At 33.9% G+C, this 13814-nt stretch overlaps 1 long non-coding RNA gene across 1 annotated transcript in view; it reads right to left on the bottom strand.

Annotated features, from left to right (window-relative positions):
- Positions 1–1952: 1952 nt before the first annotated feature.
- LOC140001748 (uncharacterized) overlaps positions 1953–13814 on the bottom strand; it is a 96169-nt gene continuing 84307 nt past the window's right edge. Inside the window, exon 5 of the long non-coding RNA XR_011807273.1 lies at positions 1953–2355. This is a non-coding gene — a long non-coding RNA (uncharacterized lncRNA). The remainder of the gene's footprint in view (positions 2356–13814) is intronic.

Here is a 13814-nt window from a genome sequence, read left to right as displayed (position 1 = left end):
TGTTTGTTTGTTTGTTTTTTAAGTGAACATGTAATTTCTATTCTATATGAAAATCACTTTAAAGTGCATATAACATATAGGTTTTATGCAATATAACTGCAGTGCAGAAACAGCAACTTTTTTTTTCTTTCTCTCTAATCAGGATGTGAAGCACTATGAAAATAAGTGATTTGGACAGGACTTTAGCAGTCATAGTAACACATGTGAGGACAAATGCATCAATTACAAGTCTGGATTACAGATTTCAAACAATGGAGGGCTTCTTCCCAGCAACTGTTCCTGAATACACATGGACATCTCACTAAGTTGTTGTTTCAACCATTCAGAAGAGTTTCAGCGTATGCTTCTAGAACATTATAACATTAAATACCCCATATAAATGTTGAATGGTGGTCACATAAGGACATATATGAAATACTAAAGATACTCGAGAAACTTTCTCTTGTATTTTTATTTAATTGCTTTCTACTTATAACAATAGAAAAGTACTGGGCTGTGGAAGAACAGCACTTGCTCAAACAACAGACGATGTATCTATTATCTCACTTCCATGAAGGTCATCGACCTATGACAGTTGGAGTAGCAGAAACATTAGAAATCATGTGCAATTTAATCTTTACACAAATAAAGGAAAAGTATCACAATGCCTGAATAATGAAGAGTCTCTCAGAGAAAAAGAAGTCTGTCCCTGAGGATATTCTTCATTTTCTTTCCTGAACTGTTCCAATGCGTTCACACTATGAGATTCACTCACTGTGCTGACACACGTATTAATAGTATTTTGGCTGGAAGAGTGTAGATGTTCTAAAGTGATTGCAAAGTGCAGCTGTGACTCAGTTCTCCTTTCATTCATTCATTACTTCTCCATGTCAATTCTGGGAGACTATTGTTCACCGAGAAACTGTCATCGGGATTGAAATTAACTGTTTTTTCTCCTACTTCAGGCAAAAGTGTTTTACGTTCCCTGCTTTTCAGAACATACTACCTTATTTTTTACAAGGTTGGTGATGAAAATATTGCATCAGTTCCATCTGAAAATAAAAATAAACTTAAACATTCGAAAAGTGTGGAAAAGTATATATTGAAAAAAAGCATAACCTATAAAAACATTTTCATGTTATGTCTTTATTCTTCTTCTTCTCCTAATTTAGAAATAAAGCAAGCAAAAATAAAGCCCTTCTATTGCAATTTCTAATTGCAAACTAATGATGGATAACAATAGAAGCTTATTTTTCTATTAATTGAAAAGAGAATCTCTATATGTTCTATAAAGGAATGGGGAAAAGAATAATTAAGAGTCGGGAGAGGCCAGTTGTTTCATCTTGTAATTTAACCAAAACCAAAAATATAAAAAAATATTTAAAAAAAAAATCTGTTGTTGACAAGCTGTGAACAATCTAAATTCTCTGTTGGTCTACCTTGAACAGTGTTATTAGCTGAAGATTTTATTTTTTCCAATTTAAATACAAGGCTGCAGGTTTTGGAAAATTGTTGGAAACACTAAAATCCCTTCAGAATCAGTATTCTATTTTTTAACAGAGTTTTCTATCTCCACACATAACTTGACTCACCCTTAGACCTTCACCTGGAAAAAAGGAAACCAAATTATCTTAATATTTCAGATGCGTTCTTTAGTGTCATTGTCAAAATAAATTAATATAACACTGAGATCTACTTAAATGTATAACTGTTGTCTTTTGGAAGAATTAAAAAAATATATTCAAAATGTTGCTTGTACTTAAAATGATAAGAACTCGAAACTCAGGGATCGTTCAAGCTAATGAAGTCAAAGGTGTAATGGAGATTTTTTTTTTTTAATTTAAATTCAACATAGAAATGAAAGTAAAACATTTCAACATAACCAAAGCAAATGGTACAGCAATTCCTGATTGACAACTGAGTTCATATTTTCCAATGGAAAAATATTATTATTTCAGAAAAATGTCAACCTAATGAAAATGTTTAAATACTTTTAAGGATTTTTTTTCAGAATATTATTACAATTCATTTAAAGTTAAAATGCTTCATTTGTTTCCAGATGAAATACTATGGATGAAATTATGCTTAGCACTGTATATGACCAAGGAGGACTGAAACACAGGGCTCAAAGAATCCATTCCCAAGGCCAAAGGCTACATTTAAATATATTCAGTTATAACACACAGAGCCCATGGACTCAGCATCACAGATGTGTCTGTATTCTGCAGTAGTTGAGGCAGAAGCAAATGTGCTTTGCCCTCTGTGCTTGCCTTACCAAGATTTTTCCATGCTTTGCAGACAGCCGGTGCCATGACTCAGGACATACAGACAATGCTTTAAAAAATCTTCACCCTGCAAACCTCAGCATCAAAATTTCTGTGGAAAGAGGCAAAATATTAGTATTAACTACATATCCAGTCAATTAATTTTCACATGGTTACTTTTGAAGAATAAAAGGTATATCCTAACCTCTTCAGCTTTGTTAGCTTTCTAAAGAAGGAGCATACATCAGTTTTCCCAGTAAATCTACTGAAAGGAGCATAGCTTAATCATGTAAACTAAAATAGAGGCTAAAACTATGATCTATATATAAATAACTGCGTATACTATAAATAAGCATAGGCCAACACTTAAAGGACTAAACCTACAAAATTCCATTTGGGAATATGAATTAAGTTCTTTTTATTTTTTTTTAATCCTTTTGATATTCTGGAGAAAATACAATGACCAAATATTCTTCATAATTGTAGTTTAACCCAGACAGCAGCTAAGCATCATACAGCCATTTGCTCACCAACCCCCTCAGTGGGATGGGGGAGAGAACTGGGAAAAAAAAAAAAAAAAAAAAGTAAGCTTGTGGGTTGAAATAGAGTTTAATAGGACAGAAAATAAGTAATAATAACAGTAATAATAATAATGTGTACAAAGCAAATGATGCACAGTGCAACTGCTCACCACTTGCTGACCGATGCCCAGCCCAGTCTCAAGCACTGAACCCCCCACACACCAGCCAGCCACCCCTTAATAATTGCTCAGCATGACACCATAGGGTATGGAATACCTCTTTGGCCAGTTCGAGTCAGCTGCCCTGGTTCTGTCCTCTTGCATCTCCTTGCAGGCAGGGTGGCATAAGAAGTTGGCTTAGCCTTTGGCTTAGTGTAAGCACTGCTCTGCGACAATTAAAACATCAGTGTGTTACCAACATTATTCTCATCCTAAATCCAAAACACAGCACCATACCAGCTAATAGGAGGAAAAATAACTCTATCCTAGCTGAAAACAGGACAATAATGTACACCTAAAGAAAAGATTTTTGGCTTTGTTTACTGTAAAAAAAAAAAAAAAAAAAAAAAAAAGTGTTATGGAGATAAGCAGAATGCCTGGAATATTATGACTCAGGCTGTGACAAAATACGCATCAATGTGCTTGCTATTCTTAGTGGAAATATCAAGAATGTAATAGCTGAGCATGCTTTCTACATCTGTAACTATGCATGTTGCCTCACAGCATTTGCCACATGACCTTTTCTCTCCTTGACACATACCAACACTCAAATCAGTTGTCATGGTTTTGGTTGGGATCAAGTCAATTTCCTTTTTAGAGTCACACAGTGCTGTGCTTGGGATTTTGGGGGAAAATAACAATGATAACACAATGGTGGTTTTAGTTAACAGAGCTAACAACTTTCTGCTTCTTGTACTGCCCTTCCAGCAAAGAGACTGGTGGCTCACAATATGTTGGGAGAGGACTCAGCTAGGACAGCTGACCCAAACTGGCCAAAGGGATATTCCATATCATATGACATCATGCTCAGCAATAAAAGCCAGGGTAAAGAAGGAGGAAGAGTGGGACATTCAGATGGCATTTTTCTTCCCATGAACCATTACACGTGATGGCCCGTACTTCTATGGAAGTGGATGAACATTTGTCTACCAATGGAAAGTAGTGAATGAATTCCTTGGTTTGCTTTGCTTGTGTATGCAGCTTTTGCTTTACTTGGTAAACTGTCCTTATCTCAACCCATGAGTTGTTGCACTTTTACAATTTTCTCCCCTATCCAACCTGGAGAGAGTGAACATGTGGCTGTGTGATGCTTAGCTGCCTGCCAGGAATAAACCACAACATCAGTGATAATAAACATCAGGGCATTGTGGATTCTCCTGAGATCATGCATTTTATGTTATATTTTTGATTACCTAATTACAACTTATTCATATATATATATATATATATATATATATATACATATGAAGTATTTAAAGATATTCCTCTTTCTATTTCACTGTTTTCTTATTTTGGTCACCTGTAGTTCATGTTGTATAACTGCTTCTTTACAAGACAACTGTAAATCTTAGTCAGAGTGAGGACATCATAGGTTTTCACATAAATACTTCTAATGCACAAATTTTGATGCAGCCTCTAATGAGGATATTCTCTACTTTCTTTTTTAAACATTTTTTCCCCAACACTCAATTACTTTCTGATAATTCTCATGAAGAGTGACAATTTTTCAGAAAAATCTGATGTAGATGTAAGAAAGGGACAATATTCTGCTGCCATTTTGCACTGGTCAACCAAATGAAAGTACCTAAACTATACAAAAACAAAAGACATTTTCATTCAAATTCAACTTTGCAAAGTCTGTTTACCTGATTGTTCGAGCATTTCTATGACTAGCTTTTTAAACCTTACAGAAGTTCATTATTTATTTACTGCTCAGTATGAAGACTCCTTTACAACATACTGGTCAGAAATCAAGTATACTAACTACTACTAAATACAGATGCCAAAGCTAACACATAGGGAAAGATACAGATCGGAAAGCTGAACCTAAAGTCATTTAATTTTTGTTGGCTTTGATTTTTTGAATTTGACACCATTTCATTCCTTTTATTTTCTCAGCTCCTAAATTTAGTGTTACATACCCAAAGCAAAGGGCAACATACCATATAGCTAATTGTCACCATGTCAATTATGCTTGAGAAAAACAATACAATTTAATAAACTTGCAAGTTTATAGCAAATTTAGAAAAGGTGTAAAGAATGTTTACTATTGCTGAATGGTCTAGAAGGCTTGTATTTGTGTTTGTTTCTTTTTTTTTTATTTTTCCTCTTTTATGAAAATCATACAGGCAACCTATTATATTTTACACTGTTTTCAGAAACAAAAAAAAAAAACACACTACAGTTTAGAATTTGAAATACACCGTATTTATGTGATTTATGTATAAAAAGCAATGATTACAAACTTAAGTATCTGATCACATTCTATGTACGTAATAAGGAAGGAAAGTTACAGAGTTGATAGGCTATTGAATCAGGAAACCTATACAGAAATTAAAGGAATGCAGTCAATAGAAAAACTTATATACCTGTAAGAGTCTCCAAAAGCTGGTCTCAGAAGGTGTTGCTGGTTCACCATGGTCCTAGGCTTATGTTTCCCAAAGCAAGGATTTAGATTGTCCTGGAAATGAGAACATCTTAATGTTGAGACACTCATTTCATACTTTTGGACTTCAGTGTAATCATCTAAGTGGCAGATGCCAAACTGGATCCCTGAATTTAGATACTCTAAGTATACGGAAAACTTATGCTAAAACATGCCAAAACACATGGGAAAAACACAGAAAATTTATACAACACTTTGCACAAAATGGACAATTTTACTTCCTGATCCTGCAAATTGTGCCTAACAATGCATATGAATATTCCCATTTAAGTCAATTGGATTATTTACATGCATTAAATTAAGCACATATATAACTGTTTTTCAGATAAAGGTCTTAATTACTTTTAAAGTATTGAACTATTTTTCTTCAGACTTGACTCAATGAGAGCTATAGATCAAGTCTAGCTAGAAGTTACGAGCATTATCTGGTTCTAGTTATCCACCAAAATGTTTCTGACTAGGAAATAAAAGGAAAATACTTTCACATTCCTTCATGATTAGCAAAAGTGTTTTTAAACCATTGCTTTACACACATTTATCAAGTAACGACAGTTGAGATAACATTTTCTTTTATACAAAATAAGAAACAAGTTTCAGAAAGATATACATTTCAAAGTAAAGATACAAGTAGTCCATTCCCTGTTTATTCCCTCACAATGCATAAATTAATAGGATTTTACTATTTTTTTAAAATAAATAATACTGGTTTTGCACATGAAGAAGGGTCAACAGGATTTAATATATGTAACTGAAAAAAATAGATATTGTTTATTGTTCAGATATCAGAAATTGAAAGAATTACCACAGAAGAAGTGAGTACAGTAAGAATTTAAGATAATGATGGCATCCCTAAGTATAACAATGTCATAGAAAAGAAATCTTTTAGGCACTCTGTATACTCTCTATGTATTATATGGCAAAGTAAAACAATAAATAAAAGCAACATTCTCCTGTTTCCTATGCAGATCTTTTTAAATATTGAATATTTCCTCTATTAAAATTAGGCATCATTATGGCGGCATGAAAATGTGCAGGTAAGTATAAAGTCCTGCTAATTCTGAGATGACCTTGGTCAATCCCTTTATACAACCTTTTCTTCTGAACTTCTCTGTCCAAATCAGACTGTTTCTGTGGGTTTAGCCACTGCCACAGCAGAGACTGAAACAAAAAGGGCACTTGCCCTTTTATTATATTAAAAGGCCTGGTGTGATTCTGTTGTGTATAAAAAGATGCACTGTAAGTGCAGACCCAAGTACTGCTGTTAAGACAACCCACAGAATGACACCACACCCATTCCGTTCATATGGAGCATTGCATTTTGTGCTTATTTTTTGATAAAATGCTTTGAATGTGTTTCAGTTCTGTTTGTTTTCAGAACTCCACCTACTTCTTTTCCACCTACTTCTACAATTCTACTTCACTTCCTCTAATTTTCCACCTGCTTCTACAATTTATTTCTACAACACAGAAGACGCTGTTTCGCCAAGCACCATGTTTGCAGGAAACAGAATCAAACTATTAGTGGATCACTGTTCAAAGGCTATATTGTAATCATTTCTAAAATAAAAGGCTTTGTATAGTGAAATTGATCTTTGCCTCACTAGTGCAACAGCACACATCAGGTTCCTGACTGCTAATGTAGTATAGTGAATAAGAATTCTGGATAAGGATTCAACTCAGCCATCAGTTCGGTATTGGTCATAAAGTTCAGCTTCATAAAGTTAAAAATCCCTTGCACCTTTATCAGGTAACTTATTCATATTCAGCATGGTGCATAAATTAATCTGAAGCTGTGAATGAAAATCTAACAAATTAAAAGAATAGAAACCTCAGTGGAACCCTGAGGAAACCTAACCAGCAGAATAGGCCTTCCTGACAGTACTCTAACTATATATAACTGCATATAATTCAATTACAGCACATTCTGTGTCTTTATGAGCATGAGTAAACAAACTCAAAAAGTAACTGAGCTTGTAATTAATTAAATCATACCCATTTATTTCTGAATTGTTCTTTGTACGTGAGGGAAAAATCCCATCCCTTATGATTAACGTAAGAAGAATCCTTTTGACTTTGCTGGGATCAGACCATTTCCCATTTCATTTTTGTTACCTAAGTCCAGATCTAGGCAAAGCATCAGCTTTTTTTCTTTGCCTTTACCTAACACGTGTTCTTAAAGTCTATTCTAAGGCTGCTGGCAAAAGTCTTCAAAATCAGAAAAGGATGCTCTCATCACAAGTGAATTTTCCACATGTTGCAGTTCCACTCTAATGCTGAAATTAACAACTGGGTTAAAAAAAAAAAAAAAAAAAAAAAAAAAAAGACAGTCTTTTACTTTGATGAAAGCCTTGGAAGAAAACACAGAGCAAGTCTTCTCAGTGTCCATCTGCATGTCAGTTTGCTTATGGATAAAGAGACAAGAGTAACCTAATTCTTCCCAAAGCTTTTAAGTGCTGAACTAATCACTTAAAATTTAAATAATAAAATTTAATGCAATAGCTCATGAGATGACCTACTTTGGCTCCAGGCACGCGTAGATATTAGGGATTCTATTAGAGTTAGCTGAGATATAATGACTATACTTCATAGCAATGAAAGATTTATGCCAACAAGCCTTTCTTGATCTTATTTAGACTTTCAGTCTTACGTAAAGTAGAACATTAATCATAAAACATGAGAAACTAATACTTTAATTACTTTTCCACCAAAGCTATTGGACATATGTCCCCTGGCTCATTAAATAAAGTCCACTTCATTCATGTACATGAACATTTTGTTAGTTACGGTGCAATATGATCTTACCGTGAAACTTAAGTTCTATTTACACCTGCAAAATTGAAGCAGGATTCAGTTGAACTGATCATGTTAAGCATAATTAAGAAGCTGATATAAATAGCACAAGGACACTCATTTACCTGGCTTTAATTTGTGCTTTGAAGAGATATGTTATACTCTTAATTACAATGGCTTGTTTCCCCAGGGCCCTCTGCTTTTGACAATAATCTGATAGGACAGAATTTTTCTGCAATTTGAAATGCAACTAATGCACAAAACCATCTCTTAATTTTTATTTTTTTTTTTTTATTTAGCTATTGTGGCTCTTCACCAGTGGAAGCAACGTTTAAAAAAAAAATAAAAATCTGACTGAACAGTCTGGCAGGTATTTATGACAATGCACATGGAAAAATCTTTTCTGACATTACTTCAGCAAAATTCAGAGTGGGAAAATTCCCCAAACTACTATTTAACCTGAATTAGATGTGAAGTATAATGACACAAGAAAATTGTGACCTAAGCTATGTATTTGACAGATAGGATTAACAATAGGGGCATTTAACCAGTATTTTGAGCTACAAAGAAAATGTATACGTTAAAAAATACATTTTTTCCAGATATGCTAGTTAGTAAGCATGTACAATAAATCAAAGAGTTTTCTAAATTTAGATTTAGAATACATGTTTTTTGCTACTGAAATTACAGTGGGCAAGAATTCTCCTCTTTACTCTGTTATAAAAAAAAATAATAATAAATTTGTGTGTCACCTGACCAGAGGAAGTTTACAGAGCTTACAGGAAGTTTACTGAGTCTGTCACTGGGGAGACAGGAGATAGTACTGAAGGGCACAAACAGAGCAGAGTATTTCATCTCCTCAGCCTTTCTCCTACAAAGGAAAAAAAAAAAAAAAAAAAAAAAAAAGGAGGATTTAATACCTTGAATTCCTCTGGAAGCAGGATCAGGCTTGGTTGCTGCACTGTCCAAGAATGTGTGTTCTTCCCATTAAATTCTGTTCACAGACAGCTTAATAAGTCTGTGGTGCACTTAACTCTGCATTATAGTCTTCCATGAAAAATACATATTTTTGAGTAAAAATCTTGAGAACACTTAGGATTAGCAGCAGGGGCACACTATCCATGAAATATTACCTTCATCCATCCACAGCCATGCTGCAGCAGGATTCCCTCCTGCTTTTTGCAACAATTGAATAAAGTACAGATTTTACCTCAAACAACAAGTCAGAGTTTCTGACTTTTTCTTCATTTTCTTCTCATAGAATGTTTTTAAAATAGCAATACTAGCAAGGAAAAATATTTGAGAAATTACAAAAAACAAAAACCCAATAACAGACCTAACAACAGCAACAACTAGAAAACAAAATACAGATTTAATTTCCCATGCACCATGGTCACTTGCAAACTGAAGAGTAATCTCTTATCAACAGCTCTTACATTTACCCTAAATGCGTGTGAGTTTGCAGTGGAACACATGGCAAATCACTAAGTCTCTTTATGGTTCAGATGTAGAGGTATCACAATAATAACAATAAAACTTTCTATCCCTGAAATAATATACTATATGACTGAGAGAGGAAGCTTAAATATGTCTGGATAAAAAAAGTAATACGCCAGGCTTAAAATACGATATTTTATACTACTTAGCAAGCAGCTAAAGAGGGTTTATAGAGAAGAATGATGGATGCAATTTTCTTTAAAAACAAAACAAAAAAGTTATAAGCAAAAGAACCAAATTTAATCTAATATCACTACTAAAGCTTGCCATAATCTTATGGAGCATTTGGACAGTTCATATAGCCAAAGAGATGATCCTGAATTAGCATAGTATACAAATCAGCTTTTCAATTTTTATCAGATTATCTGCATTACTGGCTAATGCTGATGCATTCTGCAACATGTAATAAACACTTCTAAGCATCATATTTCCAAAGTGTAAAATATCTTCAAAACAGATCTTAATTGTTTTAGCAAGATAAAGTGTGCTACTTTTACATGAATAATATTATCAGCATTGTGTTAAATCTCTTCATTTATTATCTCTAATGCTACTTAAAAGAGAAGTTAATAGAGTAATTCATTCTCATACCATGACCTTGGTCACTAGTACATAATGTTTCATATTCATTATGCTGAGCTAAGTGAGGGCCCTGTTATAATATCACTTAATTTATATTCTGAATAATGCTCAAGGGACAAGTTGCTCTTGTGCATTAGAGTTCTATCTAAATCACAATATTTGAAGACAAGTGGAGAGAGCAGAAAACTATTAAACAACATGTTTACTAACATAAAACATTGTTACAGACTCTGAACACCAGGCCTTGCGAATTAAACAGCAGAGTGGCTTTCCTATAAATATCCAGCTTGTCTTTTTTTTTTTTTTTTAAGAAAAACGAGAGAGAAAAAAAATAAAAGGAAGGAAAAAAAAAAACAAAACACATTCTATTGCATGTTCCACCTGTATTTTAGTTTTCAGAAGTAGCTCTGTCTCTCCAATTGTGGAAATTAAAACAAGAAATCCTGCTACAAGTTTGGAAGCTCAGCTCGGGATCTGAAAGTTAAACTGGTATATTACATTTTTCATCCATGTTCCAATATTAATGGAGGTCTTGCAAGCTGCATTACTTAATAATCTATTTTCTTCAATGATTAACCTGTGAATGCAATAATTGATTTGTTCTAATTGAAGCTAGGCAAATATTTATTTATTTATTTATTTATTTATTTATTTATTTATTTATTTTTATTTTAGGAAAAGACAGAATACAGTTCTATTCCCCATTATGATTTTAAATAAAATCATATTAACAAACCTTATTTCTACCAACATGAGATGTATATGTTCTGGCTGAAAGAACAAATCCAAGATAAAAATGGCATATTTTTAAAGCTGTCTTTCAAAGCAGAATTGTATTTCTCAATCCCAGTTTTTTAGGAGTCATAGATGCATAGATTTCCATATTTATATAAAGTAAATGCAGTTCAGTGTTCAAGGTTAACAATGCAACTGTTTTTTTCAGTTAACATTAATAACAACATGAATTTTTTATCTTCTTTCCCCTCACATCCAATTAAAAAAAAAAAAAAAGCACAGAAATTCCCACTACCACCTCTTAAATCTTTAAATTGAATGCTTTTCAAATGACTTTGTGAATTAAAACTCAGTACACTTGAAGTCTGTGCAGATTTGGGTGTTGGTAATCTAACTCAGGAAAGCTGAGTAATTTATGATGGGTTGAGATGTCTCTGGTTCAGGTGTCCTACCAGCTCTCCTTCTCCACCCCACAGATAATGGTCCTTAGCACTGTATCTGTGCAGTATGTCAAATCCTTCAAGCCACAGTCTGACAAACACCCTAAGGTTACCTTAACCTAACAGTAACAATGAGTCCATGCCAGTATACCAAACCATGAACAGCTAGCTAGCTGTAGCTAAGCATAGATCTGATACATCTGGCACAAATACAACAGTCAGGAATATCTAGACAGATGTGAAATCTAGGCTTCTAAGTTACAATTTTATTTCCCAGAGAACATCCTGTCATAGCAGGATTTCCCTATGATATATTCAGAGACAGTGGGCAAAGTTAGCAGAGCAGAGAATCACATGCTTCTACCTATTAATATGTGCATATATCAACCTGAGCAGTTATCTTGTATTTCAATTTAGCATGCTATGGTACGTGTATGGATAATACTAGGAACTACACCGAAAGTATAATGAATGATTTTGGCAGTTCTGAAGTAAAAGGTAACAGGATATGTAGAATTTGTATGTCTCTGACTGATACATTATGATGTATTACAATGCTGCTGACATGTCAAAAGATGTGATTTAGTAGTCACTGGTTATTTCAATTTACTCTTTTTACGTTTTTAATTAGTAAATGAGTCCCTCATGGTCAAATGATTAATTACACAATAATTCACTGCAGTACCTTCTTTCCTGTTTGAGTGGAGCATGCAGTATATAGAGAAACCATTTGGTATATAGACTGACATTATAAATTATAGCAATGTGCTCACACTGCTTTAGTTAAGGTTGTGTCAGCACTCCCATTAGGAACTCCTGTTTTCAGGTTAGTTAGAATTAGGCAGAGAAAGTTCATTCTAGCTTGCCTGTTGACATGCAGGAACTCAGCCAGGGCATAAACTCCTTCCATCCATAAACCTATAGATATGTGTACACAAGGTGAGAGAAAGCAAAGGAAGCAGGCAGTGTAGAAGTTGTTAAGGGGTGGGAAGGAGAAAGAGGGAAGGAGTGTACCAAAAAAAGAAAAAAAAAGCTTTCCTTACAAAAATTAAATCCCTGTTCACACTGTTCTACCTAAGATGAAGCACAAATATTATTTTTTATTGACAGCCGATGGAAGACTCAATTTGAGAAACTTTCAATATGATATATGTATAGATGTATTTCCAGTGACTAATGCTGAGACCTACATTTTGGATTATGACTGCGGCAAGCAGAAAATAGAAAAAACACCTTACTCTCCAAACTGGCTAGATATGAGGTACCTCAAAGCTGGAAACTGCATAGGTGCGATATTGTGGTTCCAGCAGTAAGTCTTATTTTACTTAAAGTTTTTTAAACCTAATTTATTTTACTTTCATTTGACAAAGATTAGCAGGTCAGGTGTACTCATTGCAGTGCAACTCCTCAGCTAATGTGACCGTTCCTGAACAACTAGCTCTTGAACAGAGTTTGTTTGATGGATCAAGATATGTGAATAATTGCTAATGTTTGTCAGGCAAAATCATCCAGTCTATCACAAACAGTTTAATTTGGTGGACAAAATACGCTGATTTAATGTCAAGAAATTTTGAAGGTCCTCAACTTTGATTTTCTGCAGAGATGTCAATAGCAAGAATTCAAGTTTCATAAGCCCTCCCAGGTCTGTATGTTTAACTTTATGGACTATGAATAACCCTAATATTCACTCAGTTATGTGCACATGTAAGACAACTCTGAAGAAAATATATGGTCACACTCTTGCCAAATAGTAACAATTTATCAGAATTACATGGCTGGACAGTTTAGATTAGACAAATTAGATTTATTGAATAGGATGGTCTTAGCAGTTGTAAAATGCATGACACTAACAACTAAAAGATTTTGGTATTGTCCTTGAGATTTCATACATATTAACTTGGTGAGAGGCAGGTTCCTAAAGCACTGTAAATATAAGAGGAAAGAAGTAGAAACAAATTCCTAGATTTATCAAGTATCACACATTACTACTTCCATAAAATAACAATTTCATTCAGTAAAATACATTTTTGTGACTCATAAAATGTGTGGTCTATGGAACAACAGAGAACTGAGAAGCCTAGAATAATTTTACCAAAGTCATAAAGATAGATATGAAGGCATCTTAAACATTTGCCCAATTGTATATACTTTCTCGATCTTTTCCTCCAGGCAACAGCTTCATTCTATTCATTGTACAGAGAACATATCCTAAACTGATGTGTTCTGAGACTGAGCCTTACTTGCATACATTGTATGATACACACTCATGGTATCTAACTTTTGTACAATGCTGCAAAAATACCTTTCTGACACTCCAGGATAGCCATCCTTTTGTGGCTGAG

This window comes from Anas platyrhynchos, chromosome 2 (genome assembly GCF_047663525.1).
Source record: "Anas platyrhynchos isolate ZD024472 breed Pekin duck chromosome 2, IASCAAS_PekinDuck_T2T, whole genome shotgun sequence".
In the NCBI taxonomy this organism is placed as follows: domain Eukaryota; kingdom Metazoa; phylum Chordata; class Aves; order Anseriformes; family Anatidae; genus Anas; species Anas platyrhynchos.
This window is presented reverse-complemented; position numbering and strand designations above follow the sequence as displayed.